Raw genomic sequence first — 16,160 nt, 5'->3', positions numbered from 1 at the left:
TAAGATGATTTCTGTTGAAACAAGGAAAAACACGTTTCTGGTGCAGTGCAAGAAAAAAAATAAATCAGTGGCTTGAGTGGCAGCTGAGAGATTTTATGGGACATAATGGCCTGTTGGGGAGATGCCTTAGATCTTCACTCAGGTGAATGTATCTTCTTGCATACTGGGACATATTCGTAGTCTGTGTAGATCACATCAAAGAAGACACAAAAGATTTTGCAAGGCTGTTTTTTCAGCTAAGATCAGTGTGAATGAGGTCTGATGACTGCGAAGCCAAATGGATGTACATCAGCACAGAATTGGTGCAAATGGGAGTTTGGCGGAAATGTTTTCTCCCAAGGCATCCCTGTTCCCACTGGAATTAGCCGATACTTTCAGAGAGAGAAATCTGCTGTCACTGTGCATGGAGAAAGAAAGCAAAAGACAGCTGTCAAAAGCTGTGAAATCCTACCCCACACTTCCCCATACCCTGCTTCTTAGAGATCTGTTAAAGACACTGTTTTGGGCAAAACAGCAAACATTCACTTTTTTTTTTTTTTTTTTTTTTTTTTTTTTTTGTTTCTTCTGTAACAACAAACCTTTCCAGTGCAAGACCTGGATCCTCTTTGACCTCTCCCATCTCCAGCTTCCACATTTCAATGGTGTTTTGAATTTTAGGTCTGAAAGATTTTATTGTTTGGAATCTACTATTCAAGGCAGACCTAACATTTGTTTTCAGCTTCAGTCAGTGGCAATGAAAGTTTAAATCATCATTTTGGGCTTCTGGCTATTCTCCCTCATCTCCCCTCTTCATTTTACAAAGACCCTATACCTCTTGTGTCTGCCAGTGACTGCTCTGCATATTCCTCTCTCTCTGTTGGCTCAGACTTTTAAAGCTATACTCGAAGTACAAGTACCCAAGGGCCTTATAGAAGGCAATAATTCAAGGTCAGACTTCCTTGGATCAGAACGCTGTCTTTAGCAAAGGATTCATATGTGACACATGAAGAATACACCATGACTTGTGGTGAGAGATCTTTCTCTTATGGGAAGACTTGGTGACTCATGATTACATGTGGGTTAATTTCATAGTACAAGCTCTCAGCCCACACCTGCAGTGCTGCTGTGTTGTCAGCATCCTCAGCATTGCAGCGTGATATTGAACAGTATCTGTGCATTACTGCCAGGCTGCCAGCTGCATTCATCTGTCTGTCTGCCTTGATGCTGCCAATGCTCTCCCCCTTCCTCTCCAAAACAATACTAGGAACAGTCTGGACCAACCCAGGCATCAAAGCAGCTGCTCTGGACCCTGTAACACCATGCTGAACGCAGGCAATTATATGAAGGACATGTTTATCCTACAGAAGTGTTGGCATCTTGTTCCCCTTGGTCACTAATACAGGTTTGTGCCTTGAAAACTTTAACCAGTCCCACAGGCTGAAAAAATAGAAGCTGTTCTTTGCTGGGATTTGAGTTTGATAGAAATTCCTGATGGAATGAAAATTTCTTGTTGTGCTGTCTGTGTTTGTGTTTTTGTGGTTTTACCTTGTAGGCAGGGTGTCTCGTATTCTCTTGGTGTCAGTGTTTGCTAGGATGCAGACTAGCACCATTCTCCCTTTACATTTACATCAAATTAATTATAAGGCTATTGACAGTCAGACAAGCTGAGGAAAGGGTGTGTCAATCCCTGTGAAATGACTGCTGCCTCTGTTTTGTGGTCTTTGGCAATCTACCATAGGGAAGCTAATTATTGCTTTTTTCTTTAAAAATATTACTCGTATTCAGATGGGTGAGCAACACCCACACAAAGCTGAGATAACTCCAGTATTGCTGTGGCATGCAAATTCAGATATACCTCTCAGCAATTGCATGAAGCAGGATTTCATAGACACAATATCTTTTCATTGTTGTTTTTATAGAATAGATAGATTAATGGATTTTAAGACTGCAATAAACTCTTGTGATTATCTAGTCTAACCTATTTTATTACAAGAGCCATAGATTTTATCCAGTGATTCTGGCCTTCAGCCCAACAAACTGTTTTCAGACTAGGGCATGTCTCTTTGGAAATACATTTGCTCTTCAGTTAGAGACCCCAGCAAACGAAGAATTCACTACAGCCCCATAGTAACCTGTTTTAAGGGACTTATTCACGCTGTTAAAAGCTTACAGCTTATCTCCAGTTGAAACATTTGCTGATTCCCAAATTCCATCCACTGGATCTCCAGCTTTCATCTGCTGAAAGAAAGACTCTAGTTTTAGCTTTGATTTATTCACAGAGGTGCATGAGGGTAAGACAGTAAGTTCTCTCAGTTTTTCTTTCCTGTGTCCCCTATACTGATTTCTTTCCTATGTAACTATAGAATCCCTTCTCATTATTCTTTACATCCCTTGCCGAGTTCAGTTCCAGCTGTGCCTTGGCTTTCCTGATCTCATCCCTGCACATCCGGACAGCATCCCTGTACTCTTCCCAGGCCACCTGTCCCTGCTTCCACTGCCTGTGCATTTCCTTCTTACACTTCATTATGACCAGCAGGTCCTTGCTCAGCCGCACTGTGTTCCTGCCTTCCTGCTTTGGGCCTACCTGCCTTCAGGCTCTAGGGGGACTTCCAGATTCTGGAGTTCCCTGCAGCTGAGGCTCTGGGCAGCCCTTTCAGTCCTTGGGAGATCTGTTTGGGTGTGGGCATCAGCCTGGGGAGGTTGTGGCCCCTCTGTCTGGCTGAAACAGCTTCAGCCAGAAGTTGTGGAGGGTGGACACCATTTTTGTTTCAGTAGAGTAGCCATGTCCTCAGCTTCTCTGTGGGGAGCAGTAATAACGGGCTATAGGACCTCCATATCCCAGGAGTTGACTAGTGGGTTGGCAGCTTTTGGAGACATCACTGTGACAGGCACAAGGTCAGAAGAGGAGAAAGACAGTGTGGTGAGAAGGTGAAGGTTTTCCCCTCCCAGCTAAGCTGCCAGGTGTTTTTGGTGCGCTATCAAGAAGGTTTCTCCCCAGAAGCAGCCACATTTTGCTGGTGAAGTGATTTGGGAAAAGTGCCTTTACAGTGCTTTGGCAATCCTTGAGACAAAAAGCAGCACATATGAGTAAAACAAGCATGAATGCTTGCTTTCTGCACAAGCTATCAGAGAGCTACAGTATGCATAAAGGCAGGCTTAAGATTTCTCTTGCTGTCTCACTTGCTTTGACATTAAGCACAGATAGCCTCTGCTTTGAGGACTGATAGAGAGCTGTTAGCTGATCTGGCATTTTCAATTCCTGCTGAGCGCCAAGAACCCTGTCCCAAGTTGCTTAAGATAACCAGATGTTTAAGTGCCCTAGGCACTTGTATAAGTGGTGATGCAGTCTGCTCTGAGCTGCGTCACGTTCTGGGTGTCCTTTATTCTGCTTTGGCTCATTTCCCCTGAGAATTTCTCACTAACTTCAGAAAAAGATCCGTCTAATTGCTATTTTGAAATTTAAGTTTTATTCCTTAGCCTGATAAATGGAGGGTTGATTAACTGATCTGATTGATTGTAATTTATTTTCCAGCCAGCCCTTCCTAGCTCTTTTCTACGTGACTCAACAGGACATTCTTCTTGATAAAATGTTTTGGGCAAAACTAAGCAAGAAGAGTGAAAGAGGAAGGGAGCGGGGGAGAGAGGGAAGGAGACTTGCAAAGTGCTAGAAGACTTGGAGGCATTCCTCTGCAGGAAAACCAACAAAGGACGGTACCAGGAAACCAAGTATTAATTTCCCACCCCACCATTAGCCTGACACCTGTTAGCCCTGACCATTACCCAGAGCTGAGGGGGAAAGGCTAATCTCTACCACATTTATATCAACAAACTGGAACAAAAAAGCTGCCTAATTATCCCATTGAACCTGTGTCAGCTTTAAGGCCGGCTCAGTTTCCCAGGCTGGCTGTGTGCCAGCCCCAGCAAGCTGGGGTTCATAAGCTGCATGCTAATGACAACGTCCTTTCATTCCAGCAGCGGCATAATTGCCAAAAGCAGTTTACAGACATTATTTTTATGGTCATATTTCAGATGACAGAGTCAAAGGTCAGCCCAGGGTTTATGTGGCAGCACATTGGAAATAGGTTTGTTTAGCAGAGTGATTGCATCTCAGCGATAACAGTGAGGCACCTAAAATAGCTGCCTGTTTTTCCCGGGCTGTCAGGGGAAGATAGCTGAGGAAGGAAGCAAAAATTATGAAGATGGCCTGAATGTGGCTAAATATTTAGTGGTTCTGCTATACCTATTTTTCTGCTGCTGCTGCATTGCTCAGTAATCAACTGGACTTGGTGATATGATATTGAAAGCCGTGGGATTCATTCACTTGCCATAAGGAAGATTTGGAGTCCAGGTCTCACAGTTAGCATAAGATGCAGAGTTAAGTCCCTAGATTTTCATCCAAATATTAATTTTCCCCAGGCATTTAAGCTGAATGGTAGGAGAGGGCTGTTTGCTGCAGTGCTTCAGCTTGATTCACTGCAGGAGCTTGACATTGGAATTTAACTTTGCCTGTATCCAAAACTTATAAGTATTTTGGCTTCTTAGAACCCACTTGGTTTATGCTTATACCTGGATTCAGTGGCAGAGATCAGGTTTGGACCAGGGCTTTCCCACAATGGCACTGACCATTCAGGTCAATTGTCTTGGTTCGAACCAAAGTTAAGTTGGTCTCCTGTGAGAATTCTTGCACTGGCAATAAATAACACTTACCAACTGCAATTAAAAAAAAAAAAAAAAAAAAAAAAAAAAAAAAAAAAAAAAGTGCAGCTCTTTTTGTTAATTCTAAAAAAGAAAAAAAAGAAAAGGAAGAAGTTCAGGCCTATACCTTTTTGTCTGGTGAGAAAATCTGGCAGTTAAGGAAACTGCCAAGTCAACTCCGTTTGTCTCTGAATGCTCTTGGAGCAGTGCATGAGGTCTGAATTAAGGGCATGCTTGGATTTCTGGCCATTTGTGCCAGGATTTCCTCGACAAGTGGTGTTTTGTGTGAGCAGGAAACCCAAAAACACCATCCCCCATACTGAAGGGAATGTCGTGCCCGTGGCGCTCCTGGACCACACGCGGCAGCCCTGGATCACTGTCAGGGAACAGGGAGAACCAATGCCTTTGCACAATCCTAAAGCCTACAGCTTTACTACAGGTGTGTGCACATGTGTGCATACAGTAATTTAAATGCTTATGTTAATACACCAGCCTGAATGAGTATCACAGGCCTGAGTTTTGCCATAATATTCCTTGGCTGCAGAGGCTGCCTACTGAGATGTACATTTATATGTAAAATACTAAGAACACAATTAACAGTGACACACAGAGAAAATCACTGTCAGTTGACATTAGTTTGATGGGTAATGTGAAATTTGGTCCTTCTTTTTTCTTTCTTTTTTTTTTTTTTTCTTTTTCTTAAACTCGCTTCCTCCCCATCCACTCTAGAGCTGTGTCATCTTTGCCTGTGGGAGAAGGATAGTAAGATCTACAAATGTTTCTGCTTCTGTGGTTTCTATGGCTGTCAGCCTGGCACCAGTTCACAATTCCCAGAGAATATGACACTGCCACTGTTTGGGTGGGGATATAAAAGGAGAGGAAGTGAACAGAGAGCAAGAGCTAAGCTGCGTGTACCAATATGACAGTGTAAGAAGAAAAGAGGCATCCCTTTCCTTGAAGCCGATCTTTCTGTCCTTTACTGTGGTAATTACCTCATGGACCCAATGATCACTATCACTTGTGGAAACTTCAGAAAGAAATGTGTGCAAAATAGCTTATATTTCATATGTGTTTCTCTGTGAGGGCAGATTCAGATAGCTCTATATCTGGCTGAAATTGGGATCCTATCGTCACTTGTTTCAGTCTCAAATATCAAATCCTTGTGCTGCAAAAATCACGGAAGATGATTTCCTATTCTAAGGAAAGCACAAGCAAAATGAAAATTGGTTGCAGGCAGAAATCATGTATTCAAGCACAAGTATATGATGTGAAGGTTAAGGGAAAGGCACAGAAAATATATTACTAAAATACTTCTCCCAGCTTCACTGTGTGTATTAAAAAAGCAAACAAAAACATCTCTCTTTAAACTACGGTTGAATTAGTTTACAACAGTAAAACTACAGGATCTTGGTGCATTATATAATAATAAAAAATGTCAGTTTATTAAGTCAAATAGTAAAACTAGAGTTAGTCTCAGCTCTAATACAGTAATGTGGCAAACCATGCTGACTGCGGCTTTATAGTTTCTTTAGCATCTGCAGTTAGTTATGGCAGTTTTACTATCTACATTTCAATATACTCTTCTGATTAAAACTACTCATAGTTGTGGTTGTTTTTTTTTTTTTTTTTTATTAGATTTTCTGTCTACATATGTTTGATTTACCAAGGCATTGTGAAATAGAGAAAGTCGCTTTGAAAGTTCCCTTGATGTCTTGAGCTGTTTGTGAAATAGAGTACTGGGAATAGGACAACCTGAGGAAGTGGAAATCCCCTTGAACCTACACTGTCACCTATTGAATTGTGAGGACAATTTAACCATGGTAGATGCAATGCCTGTGGTAGAAACCAGTTTTCCTCAGAGGCAGCTGGTTCTAGACACAGAGAGACAAAGGAGCCAGACTAGCCTTGGCCTTGGCTGGGGCCAGCTGGCTAATTCTTGTATTTTGGTGTCACAACTCTCATAGTCCTGCAAGTGTTGTAAGAAGATGTGGAGCAATTCAGCTGGGATTAATGACTAGAAACCTCTGCTGACTTCTCTGTCAGAATAGTTGACTTATGTTTGAGCTAAACATGGTATTCTGGCTCAAAAAATGGAGTAAGGGGTTATCTGGGGAGGTAAGGAGCCAAAACTATCTCAATGTTTTGGATCCTCTGGCTACAGAATGGGAGGTTCTGCTGAGAATCACTAACATTTTCTGAAGTCAATATATGGACCTCAGTGCTGCACTATCTATATTGCAGGTAAGACCTTGAAAAAGGGGAGTCAGTGGGCATTAGTAACTTATTATTACACTTCCTATTAAGTTATGATTTTCCTGTCTTTGGTCAAAGTTTCCCTTCTCTTGGCTGTTGGTTGGCTGTCCTCATCCATCAAAATATTTAGTGTTCCTGTTGAAGTGCCCCACACCAAAGTAGTTCTACTCTGCTTCAAAAAAGCCTGGGCTTTGGAGAAGCCAGTGGAAAACACCCTGTAGTTGTCAGTGGACACGGAAAGAAATGGGCTAATTATCAGCTCATAAAGATTTTGACTGTGAAGTGGCCTTCCCATTACTGAAGCTGCCAGGAGCTGGTGGAGGTTCCTGCAGTTGGGGCATGCGAAAGGCACTCCACAACAACAGCCTCACATAGAGCCATACTTTGGGAGTGGGGGCTGTCAAGCAGGAATAACCACCCAACTTCCACCAACTTCCATTTATTTCAGTCCCCATGGAACAGCACAAAAAACAAAAAAACAAAAGAGGAGCAGATGTCAGTCATTCTTCCTCATTTCTTCCTTCAGCTGGGCTACAGAGACCCTTCCTTACTGTGTGTACCCCTTCACCCCCTTTTTGTATTTCCCTCTTTGTCACAGCTGCTCCCTCAGGGTGGCTGGAAGGTGGTGGAAGGTGGTGATACACCTCCAGCAGCTGTCAGTCCTTTGCTGATGGACACTGTACATGATGCGGGGAGCTGTTTCGCAGAGGAGGATAGGGCCAGTAAATTTCAACAAATTTAAGAACCTGGAAGCTATCTGCCTAGAGGAAGGGGTCCAGCTGGCTTTAAGATGCTGTCAGCCCACTGTTATCAGAAGCAACAGTTGTATAGTTTCTATATATTTTTTTTTTTAAATCACAAAAACCCATTCCAGGGTTTCTCTATTTCTTTCTCTGTTATCTTTTCTTTAGGGCCCTTCAGTTTTTGGCAAAAATAATAAACATACTTTTTTTTTTTTCCTTTTTTCTTTTTTTTTATTGGTCATGTTATAACTTTAGAAAAGTCGGGATGTGTTTTCTAGCACCAATGTCATGTGACAATCATGAAGGACCAAATAATAATTGTTTCCGTTGTTCTATGTCAGAAATACTTCATCAGAAGATGGAGAAAATCTCATTTACATCCTTTCTTTTTGTCACACTTCAAAGCCTCCTCCCCCTCATCTGTCCAACCACCTGCATTGCTGCTTCAGGTTTGAAAAAAATGTGTGGTTCTTTGGTCAACTTCTAACAAAAACAGAGACACAGAGAGATAGTGGAGGTCCTGTTGCATGTTTTCTGCAGATAAATGGAAAGAGGTGTTGCGACAATGTAGGATATTTTCCTTTATCTGCTCTACACATTCTGAGAAGATTTATTTAAACATAATTTTAATTAAACCAATTTCAATTAAACCAATTAAACCTTTTTTTTTTTAAATTAACTGATTCTTAAACAGCTGATTTTTTCATTTTCATCTGAAAGAATATTAATCATGCAGCTATATTCAAGTCAAATATTTTCTAGTTTTGAAGTCATTTTGTCTTACTGCAGTACAACTTTTAGTTGTTTTGTATGTCAGATCTTAATTATAAGTCCAAGAAACCAACCCCATTTGAGGCCAGCTCAGAGTGAAGGCTAAGCTCCCTCAGAGACACAGTCACAAAAAAACAAAACAAAATAAAACAAAACAAAACAAAAAAGTCTGGTTGCTCTTAGCATGTGTTTTTTATTATTATTATTTTTGGTGTGTGTTTGTTTTCTGATCCATGAGTCATTTCACTGACAGGCAAACTGACACTGGAGATCTCTGCATCATCTACTAAACTTTCACCAAACCAGGCTCCTACAAGATTTCTAATAGGCTGGCAAGACCCCAAGAGCTTCTCTTCAGGTTATGGCAGCTTTTTTGGAAAATTGTAGTAACCACTTTAGACTAAATTTGCCAGGGACAGAGAATATGATTTACTGTATAGACGGTTTAAACGAGATGTGACTAAAACCCATCTTGGTGTTCCAGATGGTGATGATAATATACAAAATCCTTGCTGCCAGGTTCTACTTGAATTAAATATGCTGCACATCCTTCTTCCTCTCCATCTTTAAGGAATGTTTACAGGTGTCTCATGTAAAAGCAAACTCCCAAAGTTTATCTGCAACTGAATCTTTTGTTTGCAACTGCTTTAAAATGGAGAGAGAGTCCTGTGCATCGACACCACTAAAACCATTAGATAAACAAACCTTTATTTCCTACATTTCCTTAAGACTTCAGATCCTGCTTCATTTTTTTTCTTCCTCCTAATGCTTTGCTCATTAACAGGTTCATTTGATTCTTTCCTTGGGAATTCACCAGAGTTTGCCCTCAATCTCAGGGCAAATAGTTTATAAGTGACCTGCCGGATGGTGTTCGTTAACTGCTCCAGTCCCAATGGGACATTGATATACCCTTAATTAGGATGTGAGGGGAAAAGCCTTCAAGTGCTCCAAGATGACTTGAGAAAGTGAACTGAGAAAGCCTAGCTGTTCATCTTCCAAAATTCAAGGCAAAAGTGGGAAGAGATTGGGGGAAAAAAATCCCACATCAGGGATGAAAAAGAAGAGCAGAAACATTCGGGTGACAGTCAAGCACCCTGTTACATTTGTTCTATTGGTCATTTTTTTGTTTTTGTGCCCTATAATATGAAATGAAAGGTTGAACTCTACCGCATCTTTTCCATTCCCTTTCAGGTATGGAGAGCTGATACAAGCACAGAGCAGTGCAGCTATACACCTTGGAAAGCACTTGTTTATCCAGGCCAGTCCTCTTGAAAGAAAAAAGCCACAAGGTGCCGTGCACAGTCAGCAGGGCACCCGTCTGCTGAACCTGCTGGAGCTGGATGATGCATGAGAGTTCAAGCCACTACCACTTCTCTGTGAAAGGCTGGAGAATTCAGGTGGGGGAATTTGACTTTGGAGCCTTAGTTTAAGAAAATGAGCCCATTCAGCAGAGCCGCGGGGGAATGTGCTTACCTTTGAGCACCTTACCAAATCCTGCCCTCTCACATAAGTGCTTTCTTGAACTGTTTGTTGTTCCAGCAATCAGTGATATTATGTGTCTCTCTCGTGCTTGTTACATTTGGTTGATATTTTACACACTACTATATAACAATAATCCTGTAGTGTAATAACATCAAGGTTATTCCCCATAACACAGACCAGATGGTGGCACCCTGGAAAACAGCACTTTATCAAGTGTTTCTGTCAGGGGCTGATTTTTGTTCTTAACCTTACTTTTTCTTGAGAAATTTTCTTCACCTCCTAGCACTTTTTGAAGAGTGTGGTTTGATGAATGAAGGGCCCATTTATATATTTTCCATGGAGCAGTGGCTGCCTTTCTCAGCCATCTCTGGAAGGTGATGTGGGGACTCTCTCTTGTTCCCACTCCCCATGACCAGGCTGTAGGGCTGCCTGCTCCAGCCAGAAGATTTGCAGACACACAGTCCAGAAACTGCAGCCAAACAGCAGTACGATGCCAGGCACCACACTGTTCAGCCTCACGGGATGGGGATATTTCAAGCTAATAGAGGAGTCAAACAGAACTACGCAAAGTAAGGGCCTGGGACTATGGATTGCCAGTGGTGCCTGTGAAATGGGGTTATGGTTTCAAGGACCTCCCTGCTAGCCTGCAAGGTTTCTTAAGCTCAAAAATGTTTGTAGTAGAGATACCTCCCAGCTAGAGCAGCCCAGGAAGCAGGCTAGTTTTGTGGGCACGGGGCTTTGTGGGGGCTTATTTCTTGCTGTTTTGTTGTTATTCAGCATATAGCACTGCTTTTCTCTTGGCACAAAAAGTATCTAAGTGTGTCTTTCCCCCACAGCATGGTTTGGGGACATCTTCAAGCAACAACATTTGGTCCAAGCCCCATGTAAGGGGCCTGAAGACCTTTCACAGATCTAAGCCACACAGACCTCAGAGATTAAGATCTTCTAAGCCTGGAGAATGTGCACGTTTCAGTTCCACTGGCTCAAATCTAACCAGCGTTATGCTTTGCAGATGTAATCCCAAAATATTAACACTGGGCTGTGGGGGATAATCTTTTATTTAAAGCCCTTCATGTGGTTTCTGACTATTAATTTACCTTCCTAGCTACTTTGTACCCAGAACATTTCTAAAGGCTTGTGCTGACTGCTTGTGTGCCTTGCAGGCATGCCAAAGACCTGGCTGCATGTCGTACATCAGCTTTGAGAAGAACATAACATGTGTTTGATCCACTTGCTCTCTAATTTCACTTTCACAGCTTTCCCAGAGAGGAAGAAGTAGCCCACCCTATAACCTCTGCACCTCCAACCTCTCCAGCTATTACTTATAGCCCTCATTCTCCTTCTCCTTTCTCCACTTGAGCCTGGTCTTCCCGGATGGGAATGACCTTCCCTCCACCCCCACCATTTTTATTATTTCCAAGACACACTATGCATGAAACTGCAAACACCTGGCAGACATTCCAGGGAGTGATCTGCAGTGCGTCTCCTGCACTGTGCAGGCATCTGAGCTGAACCTCATTTTAGAGATCCCAGAGGTCCTCTCAATCAATAATCCATGTACTTTTATGAGAGCTGGATTACAGGGATTTGTAAAGGGGGTGATTAAGTAATGCTTCAAAGAGCAGTTACTACTAACACCTGCAGCATTAATAGGGATCTATTAATGGAAAGTGCACGATTTAGTAATAATCCCTTATTCATAGAAATGCCCCCTGATTTATGCCCTTCAAAATAGACAACACTTTCCATATATCCAACTGGATTTAGATAGATGTGACTTCAACATCTGGCTGAGTGATGACATCTCAACTATGCAGACGTCATGCAGGGGGCCCAGAACAGTTAGCTAGAGAGGGGATAATAATCATGCTCCTAACATTGCTCACCACCTGCATGTTCATGCTGTGTGAAAATGGTTTCCTGTGCTGATCTATCTCAGGTGGTTATCTGCAGGTGCCCCAGACAGACAGACTGAGCATTGTCGATCACTGCCTGGGCACCGGGGAAGGCAGTGTTAACTCTGCTGCTGACATGATGAGGTTAGACACAGCCCCAGCGTCTGGGTTGCAGCCTATCTTACCTGGAAATGTAGAGCTGATTGATTTCCTCCCAGAAAAAGACTTCCCTGTTGATAATCACCGGGTTCTACCCCTGGCAGTCCACAGCAGGACTCTTGCATTCATGTGAAGTACTTTCAGGTCAATGAGTCTCCAAACCAGGACAGAAGTCTGGTCCCCACATGTGCCACACATGGCAGGATCAAATTGAAATGTAACTGAAAAAATGTACGGTCCTTTTACTCTTTCTGAATCCTATACTCTTGTAACACCTTAAGGCCAGAAGAAAACTTAGACTGTGTTGTACAAATTAAACAGAAGCAGGATTCAGATTCCTATAGACAGGTTGCAACTTTCCTGAAGGCAAAAAAAATGACACTGCAAACAAATACCTTGGCTAGATTCAGCCCAAAGAGCTTGCCACCCTGCACAAGCAAGGTGCTCTGGGTTCCAGTGAATTCTGATGTCGGTACTCCACTCCTAGCTCAAGAAATAATGCTCTTCTGTTCCCTTTTGGACTTGCACTTTTCACTTCAGTAGACTTGCTCTGGATTTGTGCCATCATCCCTGAGAGCAGATTGGATACTCAGCAGCCCTGGACAGCTTAATTAAGGGCTGGAACTCTGCATAAATCCATGCAAAACTCTTTATTGTTTGTTTTTAGTTTGCTTTCAAGGCAGAGATCATGACGACAGGTCACTCCTGGATACTCTATAAATTATCTGAGGGGAGAAAGTAATTTTTCAATGGCATGTAGCTGTTACTCCAAACCAAACTTTGATATACTTCTGGGTAAAGTCTGTTGGGAATGTCCAGGCATTTCCAATTCCTGTCATTTTTCTTGTCTGTTTAAGTAGGAAGAAGTTTTGTTTTGTTTCGTGACATGTTTGAAGCATACTGCACAGGTCCTGCCTCTACAAGGCACCACTCAGGTCCTGCCTTTCTCTACCTTCAGCTCTCCCAGAACCACTGAATTTCTCCTGGCTGTGGCTAAATGCAGGCAGCGGCAGGTGAAGGTTCACACTGATTCATGTTCAACCCAAAGTATTTCTGCTGTCACTAGCTAAATGTCCCACTTTTTCTCAGTGCACATGAAAAGTCAACACAAGTGCAGCACAATTCCTGTCACTGGAGACCCCCCATTCATACACAAAGGCTGGGGAGCCTGTGGAGCAGACATACAAATCCCAACCACCAAAAAAAAAAAAAAGCATTTTCTGGTGGCTGCTGAGATGGCTTTTTTGGTGAGGTTTCTTAAGTATGGGTTGTCTCTCTGTTCCTGCCGGATTGTGCTCCTAGCTAGTCACTTGTCAGTACTTTAAGAACTTTTGTTATGGGGCTGCAGAACCACAGAAACTCTAATTTTACAAATCAGGTAAATCATTAGGAAACCTAGTTGTTTTGTGGGGTTTTTAAATTCTTCCATGGACCTCCTTTTTATTTTTTATTGACCAGCATCCAGACTTCACATTCTCTGCAGGTCATGAGACACAGTGTGTTTAGCAGTGATGCCTTCTGGAAGAGTTTCCGTCTGCTGCCTGTCATTATAAATGATGTGCTGTGAGGCAGAAGGCTACAGCTCGACTGGTTGGCATTTGTCACTGCCTTTGGGAGGAAACCTCTTATCTAGAAGCTAGGGGGAGAGCTTTCCAAATTCACTGTTTTACACAAGCCAGCTAGAACTTATCACTCCCCATGTATCTTGCTCTGTTTGTGGAGCACATCCATGTCAGGCTCTGAGTTGTTCCTTCATGGAAACCATTAAAAAAGGTCTTTGTGACTAAAAAAAATATATTAAATCTCTTGGTGTTGGGGTGTTTTTGGTTTTTGTTTTTGGTGTGGGGAAGAGATTTCTATGTTTTGCCCTCTGGTCTCCCAGAGGATAAATTTATGAGAATTTATTAGGATAGATTAGGATAATTTGTTAATTTATTAGGATAAATAACACAGCAATTTCCCCTGCATTCTCCTGTCCTTCAATTAGATGGGACATGTAGGCATGCTAAGTAAAAATGTCTAGGAAGAATAAGTCTTGGGTGAAGACATTTTAAGCATCTATTTTTAAACAAAAACATCTCTGGGAGGTGACAGCAGGATCCATGGGGTACAGTCAGCACCATGCATGCTGAGACGTCACCCTACAGGAGGTTCCTTGTTATGATCCTTGGACACAAAAGGGCGTTTTCATCATGGAGCTGAGATACACACTGCTGCCAGCACCTCTCCTTCCTCATCACCCTGCTCCTTTGATTTAAGTCAAGGCTTCCAAGTCCCATGCTTTTTATGCTCGCACACATAACCTTTTATTTGAAATTCTCCTCTCTGAAATACGTCAGTCTTAGAACTGTTATGCCAGAAACACGTGAGATAAGTATACTCATTGCAAAGTTAAACCAGCTTTCTGCCAACTCTCACAGTGCAGGTGAGCACATCAAGGACTCAGCTGGACCCCAGAGTTAAACTAAGAGGAAGTTTATTGATTTCATTCTCACTTTAAAACTGAAGAAATCTTTCATAAATTAAAATAGTTGCATTGTTAAGCTTTTTACAGTATAAAGTGGACTTGGACAGCAGAACCTAGTAATACTGCATGTTCATAAATTTACTCAACCATGTACTGAGCCACATCCCTTTTAAGTTAAAAAAAGATGTTACGCAGTTGCATATTAATCCCTAATGCATTTTAATATTAAGCAACCCAACCTATTTCTTTGGTTGCTGCTGTATAAAATGAGATCACACTTGGCTGCAGATGCACAGTAGAGTAAGACTGTTGAAGTGTATCTGCTGATAATAAGGATATCTATTCACAGCTGATAATGCTAGTTAACACTTCTGTAGCACTTTCATGCATGCTCTCAAATCACTTCATGTGCAAGTAATACTTTCCAATTCCCTCACCATTCCCGGAAGATCAGAAAGAAACCTTATTCGAGTCACCCATAATATAGGCCATGTAGTCAGTAAAGAAACCAAGGAGAAAATGCTCTTATATTGACTGAACACCACTATTAACTTTAGTTTTTTATTATGATGCTTCCAAACTATCTCCAACATTTTCATGGTGCTTTATTTTATAGTATTTTGAACAGATCTGCCTGCTAGAATAGAAAACACTTAGGAGATTCAGTACTGTGAAAAATCATGTTCCACCTACAGTACATTAATCAGAGTGTTTTTTTAAGCCTAAATGCTTGAAATATGTTTGCCTGATCAAAAGTGTGCTGACTATGCTAGCAAATGCCTTCTTCTGGAAATACAGTTCCATAAGGCCCATATGACCTGTCAGCACTGTCCATTCTTTGTACTAATTATGGGCTCCTCCTTAGGGATGGAAGTTGCATTTGGTTTGCTTCAGGATCCAGTGTTTCAGATGCTAAACCAAACCACCTGTGTATACAAAATGGATAGAGATCTCAAGCAAACTGGTCATCTTTCATGATCTTTCCATTCCTTCTGCTTTGGCCAGAAATCCAAAGCTATTCATCTCTGTTGTGGTATCACAGTGTCTCTAGTCCTGGGTGGACAGAGACATACAAACACTGAAGGACACACTGAGGAAAAAGTGAAGACCTGTTTTCTTCTTAAACTAATTCAGAAGCTCTGGCAAAATTGTGCAGAGTGGTTTTATTTTGTTTAATACACTTGCCTGGGCCTTTGGTATATGTGTGAGCAGTGCTACTTTCATAGCTGATGGAAGGGATCTGATGCCGTGTTAATTGCAGCGTTTCTGTGGCAATGCTGCCAGAAATGTAGAGCCAATTGGGATTTTTTTAGTCAAACATGGTATTTTGCCTAAAGCTGATTCTCCCAGGAATACACTAGTCTTGACAGAGATGTCATCGGAAAGGTTTCTTAGGACCAGGATGGAATTTTTAGCGTGAGCCATTTGCAAAGCAGCAGACATCCCTGTATTTCCCATATGCTGAGTATGCTCTGTCATGTCAGCCTCTCACATCCCTGTGCAAGTGCCCTACCTACCGACCCACTGCTCCACGTCTTCTGGTTCTTATGCAAAGGTTTGAATGCTTTTGTTTCCTATTCCACAATAGGATGAGATCTCCTAGATCAGAAAAAACACTTGTTACTTAACGCCACATCAGTAAGTGGCACAGGACCTTCTCTGCAGCCAAAGACTTCAAGTCCCAGCTCTTTCAGGGCATACTCAGCATGCCTATTA

General features: G+C 42.0%; 1 long non-coding RNA gene across 1 annotated transcript in view; it reads left to right on the top strand.

Moving 5' to 3' along the window:
* The window catches only part of LOC137853565 (uncharacterized), a 120,726-nt gene extending 109,753 nt beyond the window's left edge, over nt 1–10,973 (top strand). Inside the window, exons 2-3 of the long non-coding RNA XR_011094574.1 lie at nt 9,633–9,838; nt 10,760–10,973. This is a non-coding gene — a long non-coding RNA (uncharacterized lncRNA). The remainder of the gene's footprint in view (nt 1–9,632; nt 9,839–10,759) is intronic.
* Nucleotides 10,974–16,160: the final 5,187 nt, after the last annotated feature.

This window comes from Anas acuta, chromosome 3 (genome assembly GCF_963932015.1).
Source record: "Anas acuta chromosome 3, bAnaAcu1.1, whole genome shotgun sequence".
Lineage (NCBI taxonomy): Eukaryota > Metazoa > Chordata > Aves > Anseriformes > Anatidae > Anas > Anas acuta.
Note: the sequence above shows the minus strand (reverse complement) of the source record. Positions and strands in the feature narration are given on the sequence as shown.